Genomic DNA, 11882 nt, shown 5'->3' with positions numbered 1-11882 from the left:
TCAGTTGTATACGCCTATCGTGCCACTACCAAGTCCTTGAGACCCCTGTATGGGCCAGACCGCTCAGCCTTAATGAAGGAAAATGAAGCTATACCTCTTCTACTTGGGGAATTGCTGTGTCCCACAGGTTCCTAGGTACAGCTGCTTGGGCTCTCAACATTTCAAGAGTTTTCTTTCTTTATTGGATTTGTTGTTGCCATCATAATGGTGTGTGTTTTAAAATTTGTTAGCCTTTTTAGTTTTTTACTGATAGTGTCTCTGCAGGATTTGATGTATATCCAGGAGGGCTGTGCCAGATGACAGAAAAACTTGAGGGAGATAGAGTTTATCCTCAGAATCCTGCCTTCTCTCTGTCTCTAAGAAATTGTTCTAAGCCAAGTTTGTTTATTGTTTGTTTTTCTTCCATTGACCTTCATCCAGTTACACCCCAGGCATCCTACTCACCCCAGAGCCCTGCTACCACAGTTCTTCAGGCACAAGGCAAGTCTCAATCTTAAGGATTGCTTGGTTTCAAGTTGAGATTCCTGTTATTTACAAGTAGTTTAGTTAAAACAGTAAGTTTCTGGATTTTTGATTCACTGGAATCTACTTAAATATTTGTGTTATATGTCAAAATTTAAAATATCATTCGTTTAGATAAGATTTCTGTCCTCAGGGTTGTTTGAAGACAAACATTCAGTCAGAGAACAAATTAGCAAAATAACTAAGGTTGTTAATACTATAAAGGAAATACATTGAGTTCGTCATAGTTTTATTCTGCCTAAGTTGAACCTTTTTTAAGAGTAGGAGTAGGAAGTTCTTTGGACTGAAGGTCCATTGGACTGTCTTTGCAGCCTTCTACTCACAGGAACTTGAACAAGCTCCCTTAGCTTCACTCATATTAACATAATAAGATATTATTTTTATAAATCAAAACATTCCTTTTTATTAAATCAGACATTTTAGACTGAAATAAGAGAGTTTTTTTCATTGCTATTTGTGAAGAACATTGCAAATATTAGTTGCTGTCCAGCAGAATTTTGGGTCAGAAATCAAAGTTTTTATTTTATAGGTGAACAGTAATTTCATAAGAGATTTTTTAGAGTGCTCTGGGGAGGATTCTGAGGCTGTTATATAAGGGATCAGTGGGAAAGACTGCCATTATCTGACACTGATGTAGGAGTAGCAAGGAAGAAAGGTCCTAGAGGTCCTAATATCAAGATAAAAGTACTGCATGCTAAAGCACAGACAAAACTGAATTCCTGCCAACAAAAAGCTTGGAGTCTACTATAGATAATTGGAAATACATCATGTGTGTCCTGGATCACTTTAAGGACATGGGAGTACACCTGACTAATAACCTAATAACAATAGAAATCATTGAAAGATTTTATTGTCTCTACATCATTTGTTTCTTGCCATGTGATTCAGGCCATCATGACCCAACCCAATTTAGGGTTTGCTAAAGTTTATAAATTGAGTTATCACAACTATCGATCTTAGTAGGATCTTCTCATCTTGTGCCAACCCTTTAGCCTAAAATGAGACAAAAGGAAAATGTTGATATTTTCTTGTACAAAGCATTTCCTTGGTATTGATATTCACTTTAGGTCCTAACCAACTCTTTTCAGTCCATGTATGAAACCCTCAGTGACCTATATTTTATATATCATTAGGAAAAGGGACATATCTCACTCTTTCTAATATCTCCGTCTTCTACCCTAGAGCAGTGGTTCTCAAAGGCAGGAAGATAATTTTGCACCCCCGGGGACATTAGATAAAGCCTGAAGATAGTTTGGAGTGTGATAACTGGTGAGAGGGTGAGAAGTGGTGGTACATCCCACGGCATCCGATGGGAAGAGGAGAGGGATGCTGTCTCTAATGCTTAGGACAGACCCTCAAAACAAAAATATCAGTTGGTCCCAAATGCCAATGAGGTCAGGCTTGAGAAATCCTTAAGAGAAAAGTTTGCCTCGTATCAAAATTCCGAGGCCATTTGTGGAGTTTTTTTTTTTTGTTGTTTTGTTTTGTTTTGTTTTTTTAAAGGACAGGGGTGCTTGGGTGGCTCAGTTAAGTTCTGACTTCAGCTGAGGTCTTGATCTCATTGTTTGTGGATTCCAGCCCCATGCGGGGATCTGGACTGACAGCTCAGAACCTGGAGCCTGCTTCAGATTGTGTGACTCCCTCTCTCTCTCTCTACCCCTCCCCCACTCACACTCAGTTTTTCTCTCAAAAATAGATAAACATTAAGAAAAAAAAGGACAAAAGGAAGCCCTTTATGCAGATGACTGGTCATTTACAACCATTTTTGATATTAAAAAAAACTGGAAGAAGAGTAGTAAAGTTATCTCTAAATCTACTTTGATGTTGGGGCGCCTGGGTGGCTTAGTGGGTTAAGCATCTGACTGTTGGCTTGGGTTATTATCTCACAGGTTCCTGAGTTTGAGCCCTGCGTAGGACTCTGCCTGAACAGTGCAGAGCCTGCTTGGGACTTTTTCTTTCTCTCCCTCTATCTCTGCCTCTCTCCCACTTGTGCTGTATCTGTCTGTCTCAAAATAAATAAATAAACTTAAAAAGATCTTTGATACTAAATTTTTGTATGCTGAATATCAGCCTCTTCAATTATACATATGATTCCCTTGATAAATGTAAAGCACACAAGTACAATGATAGATTATTTTCCTTCCACAATATCCATGAATGGTCTTAACTCTCATAATTCCAATATAAGTTTAGATAATAGAAAACCCAAACATATTTTAATTTATAAAGGCTTCACCCTTGTCTTTCCCTAAATTATTGCCTGTGTGACATGATTTTATAGTTATTTGCAAGTTCAACCTCAGTCACCTTTCATTCCTACATAGTTAGAAATAAAATGATCAAAAGTGATAATTAAAATGCCATAAAAAAATTTATTTTTCCTCAAATCATTTGACATATTAGTCAAGAAAATGATTGTATAATATCTCTTTAAGTAATAGAGTAGTATTATTAATACTATTAATACTACTAATAATATTATTAATATTCCTGTCACTGAGAATCAAAATAAATATGACAATATTAGAGTTTACAAGTTTGTTCTCAATTAACATATTCAACTGCATTAATGTAGAAAAAATAAAAATGAAATGTTATTTATTTGTGATTGATTTTTTTCATTTACTTGAAATAAATGTTTCAGGGGAGAGTTAATTCATTTTCCTCTTTTCATTCTCTTTCTCTTTTTCTCAAAGTTTCAACCCAGTTTTATTATTTAGGGACTTTTATATTGTTCTTCATTATACATCAAGATAAAAATAGGAATAAAATTAATTTATCCCTTGATTATTTTTTCTCCTCTTCAATAAATTATGTCTGGACAAACATTGAGTTGTTATATATCATAGTTTGATATATTTTGAGACATTTGTCTAATATTTACTAGCATTTTGAAGCCTATGAGTGGATCTTCTATGACCTCTTTACCACCATTTAGAAACAATAAAATGTGTTGTCAGTGACGTTTTATCTGGAGACTGAGGAACCCAGGGTATTTCAAAACTATTTCAGGGGTTCATAAATTCATATTTTTATATAGTTAAGAGATCCATAAAAGGTCAAGATAGCTCATAGATTTTAATGATAAATAACCACATTAAGCTAGAGCATTTGGTTGATTAGATACATTTTTCTACCTTCTGCCTTACTGTAGGTGACGATCTTGCTAAATTCTCTGCCTCTATGTAAGAATCTCTTTTCCTTTAGGTTCTAATAAGATTTTCCTCACTTTCTTTTAAGTTGTCAGTGACAGCCTCTTCAAAGTCCAAATTTTAGGAATCATGTGTTCAAGTCTTTTTATCTGTTTGTATATATTCTCAAAGTCCACTGCCATATTTCAAAGCAGTAACTACATTTTAAGTATTTATTATGGTATCAACCCACTGCTGTTACCAAATCTGTATTAGTTTTTTATTACTGTGTAACAAATTATGCCAAAACTTAGTGGCTTGAAAGAATCAGTATTTATTATCTTATACTTTCTGTGGGTAAGGGATTTAGGAGCACCTGTATTGGATGCTAGTGTTCTAGAGTCTCTTAAGAAGTTGCTAGCAAAGTATTGCCCTAGCTGTAGTCATCTGGAAAGTTGACTGGTGCCCGGTGATCCATGCTCAACATGGCTCATCCACATGGCTGTTGGTAAATGTACTCAGATCATTCTTACATGGGCCTCTCCATAGGTTGTTTGAATTTCCTTGTGACATGGCAACTGACTACTCCTAGAGTGAGTAATCCAAAGCTCAACAGAGAGTGTCAGAGATGGAAGCCAGAGTCTTTCATATTCTAATCTGGGAAATGTCATACTATCACTTATGCTATGCCCTATTATTGGTCATACAGACCAACCCTGATAATCGTAGGAGGAGATTCGACAAGAATGAATACCTGAAACAAGACATTTTGTAGGCCATCTTGGAGGCTGACTACTACTCCCTTGCAGTTAATGTGTCCCTCTGTTCCTGACCTTAAGGAACCACTGATGGACTTTCCCCTCTATAAACTTGACTCCATTTTAAAAAATTTTCTATGCATATGAGTGTGCATTCTTTTGTTTTTGGCTTTTGTCACTGGCATAATTTTGAGATTTACCTATGTTGATGAGCATATGTCATTTGTTCTTTTTCACTAATATTCAATACTTTATCTACTTATTCATTGATATCTGGATTTTTGCTAGGTTTGTATATGTGAATGAAGCGTCTACATATTTTCATGTAGACATGTGATTCTGGTTTTTGGACAGATAATGAGAATGACTGGGTCCTATTGCCAGTGCATAGTTAACTTTTTAAAAAATTGTGAAACTTTTCCAACATATTGTACCAGTTTAGAGAAATATATGAGAGCGCCAATTCTTGTACATTCTTGCCAACATGTGGTATTTGTATGCTTCTTAATTTTAGCTATTCTAATGTCTATATAATAGTATCATGTTATGGCTTAAATTTGCATTTCCCTGGTGACTAATCATGCTGAACATCTTTTCATTTGCTTAATTGCTATTCATATATCTTCTTTTTTGAACAGGGTTTGCTATTGAAATACTCTGCCCATTGTAAGAGTTTTATAAATTATGGATGAAAGACCTTTTGTAAGATATGGTATTATGAATATTTTCTGCCATTCTGTGGCTTTCTTTCATTTTCTAATGATGTCTTTTCAAGAAATACTTCACATTTTAATAAAGGCCAATTTTTCAATATTTTATTTTATGGTTTCTATCAAATAAATCTTTTCTTATTCTAAGGCTGTGAAGATTTTCTCTTAAGTTTTCTTACCAAAGTTTTGTAGTTTTAACTTTTACATTTACACATATTATCATTTTTGAGTAAACTTTGTGCATGTTGTGTAGTCAGGATTGATTTTTTTCATACTGATATCCAGTTCTATCACAATTTTAAATAATATTATTTTGAAAAAAAACTGGCCTTGAAATCTTGATTGAAAAATCTTTTGAGTATATATTTTTAAATCTATTTTTGTATTCTATATTGTTGAATTGAGCTATTTCCTTTATAATGCCAATACCACATAGCCTTAATTATTGTAGTTTTACATAATGATTTTAAATTAATTAGGATAAATGTCAAACATCACTATTATAAAATTGTTTTATCTTTCTGGGTCTTTTTTATCTCAATATAAATTTTATAATGAGCTTTATCAATTTTTTCTAGAATTCGGGGCTCATTGCTGACAATCTATAGTTCTGTTTGAAGAGACTTAATATTTAAATAATGTTTAGTATTCTGTTCAATAAACATGTTATCCCAATTTTCTAGGTTTTTAATTTCTCTCAGTTATGTTTTCTAGATTGTAGTATAGTTATTTTTCTAAATTTTAGGCATTTTTTCATGGTTGCATATAGAGTTTTTATATTTTTTTCACCAGTTCTTTTAGCATACAAAATACAAGTGTTTTTGTTGTTTTGTTTTGTTCTACCTTATAGTTAAATGCAACACTACTGTATTAGTTAGGGTTCTCCAGAGAAACATATCCAGTAAGAGGGGTGTGTGTGTGTGTGTGTGTGTGTGTGTGTGTGTGTGTGTGTGTGAGAGAGAGAGAGAGAGAGAGAGAGAGAGAGAGAGAGAGAGAGAGAGAGAGATCTGATTTATTTTAAGAATTGGCTCATAGAAAATGGTGGTTCAGAAATCCCACAATCTGTCATCTGTAAATTGGAGACCAGGAAAGCTCATGGGGTTGTTCTAGTCCAAATATAAAGGTCTGAGAACCAAGAACACTGATGGTGTCAATCCTAGTCTGAAAATAGAAGACTGATGTCCCAGCTCAGCAGTCAGCCAGAAAAAAATGAATTTTCCTTTCTTTTCTCTTTTTCTTTTATTCAGACTCTCAATAGATCAGAAGATGCCCATCAACACTGGGGAGGGCAATTTGCTTTACTCAGTCCACAGATTCAAATGTAAATCTCTCCTGGAAACATCCTCACAGATAGACCCAGAATAATGTTTAACCAAATGTCTGTCACTCCATGATACAGTCAAGATAAAAAATTCACCTTCAAGCCATATTCACTTGTTAGTTTTAGCAATTGTTTCTATAACCATGATTGTTACGGTGGCCAGCCCTCATGCCAATCTATTAAAAACAACAACTGGAAACATTTGCTCATATTTTCTTCCAAGTTTGGAATATTCTCCAAAATATGCTTTCATTTGTTCACTCCTCAAAGCCTTAGATACTTTACTTTCTTTTAATTTTTATTTAATTTTTAACAACTTTAGTCTGAGTTATAGTTGTTATCTGTAGCAAGGTTTTCACTTGGTCATATTCTGCAATACCGGAACCAGAAGTGCTTCCATTCCTTCCTATTTTGTCTTTAAACTAATCATGTTTGATAAGATACTAAAATGAAAATTATGAGCTTGCAAGACATTCTCTGCTTCTTAGGGTTAAGCATTTAAGGGGCTCTGGGGCACCTGGGTGACTCAGTCAGTTAAACAACTGACTTCAGTTCAGGTCATGATCTCGTGGTTTGGGAGTTAAGCCCTGTGTTGGCCTATGTGCTGACAGCTTGGAGCCTGAGCCTACTGCCTGCTTTGGATTTGAAGTCTCCCTCTCTCTCTGCCCCTCCCTTTCTCACACTCTGTCTGTCTCTCTCACAGAAACAGATAGACTTAAAAAATTTTAAAGAATTGAAGGGGCTCAATATCAAATATATCTTGAATATCATACGCAATATAAGTTCTCTGATCTGCCAAGATGCTTCGACATGAGTTGTTGAAGAGATTTGGAGGTAGATTTGGGAGTTCTGATATAGCTTGTATGTCATGGTATTCATGGAATGTGTATATGTATGTATTTTTGGTTGGAACACTTGGAGAAGCAGAAGGAAAGAAATAGAGTTAATTTCCTAGAGAGAATATTGACAAAAAAGACTCCAAGGCTATGGATAATTAGGTCCCAGGTTTAGATGTGTGTAGAATGAGAGTGATAATGTGGAAAAGATAGCCACAATAATTATAGCTAATGTTAAGTGTGTGTGGTTGTGTGTGTGAGAGAGAGAGAGTGTGTGAGTTAGAGAGAGAGAGAGAGATTGTTCTCAATCCTGTGCACTTTTTTTTTTTTATAATTCTCACAACAATACTGTGAAGGAGACATTATGATTGTCTCAATTTTACAAAGAGACAATCTAGGCATAGAGAAATGAGCTAATTTGCCCAGGATCTTAAACTAGTAGAAAGTATAAATTTAAACCCAGTTTTGAACTTCAATTATTTTATATGCTATATACCAGATCTTTAACTCTATATGTCATTGTAGTGCTTACTCACCAAATATACTGTAGTTTTCAATGTATTATTATCACAAGGATTTCTCTAAGATGACATGCTGTATCATTCACGATTGGCCCACATCAATAGGTCAGATACTGCACTGTAGACCTATCTAAAAAGAGATTTTTGTAACACTTATGATTTCTTTTCAGGATTATTTTCTATGTAATTCTCTGAAAATTTTGTCAATAAAAATAGCTTATGGTATTATCTCAAGTGCAAAAATCTATGTGCCAGGTGGTAGTCTTGTTAAATAGCTAGTGAAAACAAGTTTTTTGTCAGCTTCTAGAGGACTTGAGAGGTGGTGCCTCTAGTTCAACAATTATTTTTAATACTGTAAATTAATGTGCAGAAGAAAAATAGCAGCATGCACGAGCAAGCTAAGATGTAAAAATATTGAATAAGACATAACCAAGTACTAGTGGTTATGGAAACCAAGGGTAAATAGTGCCATAAATTCATTGATGTAATCTACCTTGAAAATTCAGAATATTTAGAGAAAGGGAAAATGTAACATAAAGAACCCCTGTTATTAAAGGTTTTTGAATACATAAAGGTTTTTGAATACATGTTGCTTGCTTCTCTCCTTTGTAAAATAGGATTAAACTTGTTAGCTTTATCTTAAGGTGACCTCTGAGCCCATTTCTGTGTGAAATTTCTCTTCTGTTTTTTTCTCACTTTGTCCTTACTCTATTTGTTAGGTTTTTTTTTTTTCTAACATAAAGAATGTATATCCAACTATCAAAAAATTGGGGGGACAACTTAATAAATGTTTCCTTTTTAAGAAGAAATGAGGGAATGGCATGGACAATATCTTTCTCATTGTAGGCATCTGTTTGGGCAATGCTTGCAATTACTTCCATCACACACAGACTATTTTTCTTCTTCCTTTTGGTAGGGATGAATAACTGTATGGGTTATCTTAAGAAACAGAATAAATTGTCTTAGGATATAATGCTTAAGGATATCTAATACATTTAAAGCTTCTTCTAGAGAAATGCCAACAAACTCAATATTAAAGGAATTTAGTGGGTATTTCAGTTGGGGTAGAGAGTTACAGATTGTCTTCAAAGCCTTGATAAAATTAAGGGTCCAAGTACGATTTCAAATGAAGGAACAACATGCTTAACTCAGTGTGATTTTTACTCTTTTCTCTGTTAAGAGAGGAGAATTGAACAAGATGTTGGCTTCCAGACATAAAAAGATCAACATTCTGAACTCTTTTATCTGCTATTAGTAGTGGCATTATGTGAGATGAATGAGAAGAGAAAGAGGTGAAAATACTTAAAGGAATTTTTGTTCTTGCAAAGGAATGAAAACACATAGTTGTATGTGTTCCAAGTTGATAGGAAGAATACTCTAAAGAATAACCTGGGTCTTTGTATCTTCATATGTGACTTTCTTCAGGTGTAGAGCAGAAACACGTTCTGTATGAAACATGCCCCCAAATTAAACAAAAAACCAAAAAACACCAACAACTAAGGGTATGGGTGGGACTTGGCTAGCAATGAAGTCAAATGGCCTGTTTTTGAAACCAGAGCCACTGCTAACTTTGTAACTTCTTTGTGTCTCCGCATCTCCATCTCTAATTTTCCGAAGGCTAGCTATAGGAATTAAGGCAGATAATTCACACAAAAACATTTAGAACACTGCCTGAGAAGTTAGCAAGAGTTACTAAATACTGCTTCTATTGTAATTTTCACATTTCTGTCTTCAGACTCAAGATTCTTATCTGAACTTCCCATATTGGCTCAATACTTTGTTTTTCTCAGTCCTAGTCAATGGAGAAGAGGCTCCTCTGAAAGGTGCTTTCTACCATTAGAACAGTGAGGAATGGGGCGCCTGGGTGGCTCAGTCTGTTGGGCGTCCAGCTTCGGCTCAGGTCAGATCTCAAGGTCGTGGGTTCGAGCCCCATATCAGGCTCTGGGCTGACAGCTGCTACTGGTTCTGTGTCTCCTTCTCTCTCTGCCCCTCCCCCTCTCATGCTCTGTCTCTCTCTGTATCAAAAATAAATAAAACATTAAAAAAATTTAAAAAAAAAAGAACAGTGAGGAATATTTGGAAAGTTAGGTGGAAAAGAGCTCTCTTAGGTGTTTGTCAGGTTGGAATGAAAAGCGGGAGATTTTTAGTGCCAGCAAAGGCTTGACTGAATACCTAAAATCTACATGGCAAGAAACAAGGAAGGAGCAAAGGGAAGAGAAGGAATGGAAGGGAAAAGAAAAAATGGTTTTCTGGTAATGCCATAATTTAATTCCTAGAGCACTCCTAAAGGGTAGAAAGTCCAGATTTAGTAAGTGTATATTTAGGCTTCTTCAAAACTGTCAAATTAGCCCTTCTGCCTGTGCTGGGGGAAAGAAAATACCCATGGTACTATTGGAGTAAAGCTTCCAGTATTAAGCCTTTGGTAGATTATAATGACTAGTGATTCCCTTCCCTTTGAAAATGCCTTTCCTCTAAATTTATGTTACTAATACTAGCACCATAATATGTAATATAATATGCATCTCCTGTTTGCATTTGTTTTAAAGATTTCGTTGAAATCAGTCTGAGGGACCGAACGTACTCTTTACATATCTATTAGTACTAATATTTTTTAACATCATAGTTTAGAGAATAATAGAAAGGGATGGTATTGCCAAAGCAAATATTACACTGGCAAACAGGTAGGGGAGACTTTATTCAAGGCTATTATAATAGGGTAGTCTGAACTCAACTCTGCTGAAACAAAGAGCTGGAGAATTCTTAAGAGCTGGGAGTGGGGTGGGGAGGGGGACAGATGGGGCCTCTGAGGTTTGCTAACTTACCTTACTCTAAACAAAAAGTAAACTTTCTTATATTTTCATGACTGGAAGCATTTTTACAATTTGGTGCAATGCACCCACTTAAGTTAGGCTCCTACCCTCTCACAGAGACTGGGAGACAGGGATACTATCTTTCTTGAGAATTACATTTCAAAGGGATGCCTCCCAGGTTCTTGAGAAAGACAGTCCCAGGTTATAAAATAGGCAAGAGGCCTTTCAAGAAGATTTATAGCTCAAAGAGGCAGAAAAAGAATTTACAATGATAATTCTAGGAAAGGATGGGAGAGACCTCTGTGCTAGACCATCCCTATTCTCTAAGGACTTAGTGAAAGTCAGGAGCCTAGAGGCAAGAGGAGGCCTGTCAAAGGTGTAGTCAAGCTGAAGGAAACATCAAGACCATCTTGGTCAGTAACAAGAGAAACAAGATACTAATAAGTGTTAAAGAGGGGCTTTATTAGGCCAGAATGTTAGGCTTTTGGCATTTAAATAATCACTGTCACTATATCTAAGACACCTTAAAAAAAATCCAAACAAATTTAAAATTATTAGAGTTTTTTTAACATAGAATTCAAAATAACATAAAAAGTAATGATGAAATCTAATATTTAGGTTTCTAGAGCATTAACTTAGTAGAATGGCAGTATTAATGGCAACTTGAGAATATTAAAGTATTGTATAATTGTCATATGGAGAAAAATGCCCCAGCAAAAGAAAAATATGGAAATGGGTTAGTATTTATTGCAATCTGAGGATTTAATTAAATACAAGGAATACCTTCTTAACAGTTAGATACATTAAAGATCAAAGGTATGCTTACTTATAACAACGACCTTCCAAATAGACCATGTGGGACTCCACCTTCATCCAATGTTAGTTGTGCCCCTTTTGATATCTTGACTAGATTCCCTAACTTTGCAATTCCTTTCTGTTATCAGAGTAGTCTCACTTTGGTATAGAAACACAATTCTATTAATTTAAATACTTGAATTCCCAACACATTTCTCTTCTGTCTATGCTGACTAGGTCTTTCTTGGCTTTAGGACTTGGAGAATAAAGGGAAGGCAGGATCTACTCTTTTTACATCCCTCTCCATTTAGAAGTGTGTTTTCAGACTTGCCTAGGTGGCTCAGTTGGTTGAACAATAGGCTCTTGATTTCAGCTCTAGTCATGATCCCATGGTGGTGATATTGAGTCCCTGTGTCGGGCTCTGTGCCGGGTATGGAACATGCTTAAGATTCTCTCTCTGCCTCTACTACTGTCCCCC

General features: G+C 35.3%; 1 long non-coding RNA gene across 1 annotated transcript in view; it reads right to left on the bottom strand.

Annotated features, from left to right (window-relative positions):
* Nucleotides 1-1380: 1380 nt before the first annotated feature.
* LOC115302598 overlaps nt 1381-11882 on the bottom strand; it is a 14761-nt gene continuing 4259 nt past the window's right edge. The window contains exons 2-3 of the long non-coding RNA XR_003913549.1: nt 7815-7929; nt 1381-1515 (exon numbers count right to left, since the gene is read on the bottom strand). This is a non-coding gene — a long non-coding RNA (uncharacterized LOC115302598). The remainder of the gene's footprint in view (nt 1516-7814; nt 7930-11882) is intronic.

Source organism: Suricata suricatta, chromosome 9 (assembly GCF_006229205.1).
Source record: "Suricata suricatta isolate VVHF042 chromosome 9, meerkat_22Aug2017_6uvM2_HiC, whole genome shotgun sequence".
NCBI classification, from domain to species: Eukaryota; Metazoa; Chordata; class Mammalia; order Carnivora; family Herpestidae; genus Suricata; species Suricata suricatta.
Note: the sequence above shows the minus strand (reverse complement) of the source record. Positions and strands in the feature narration are given on the sequence as shown.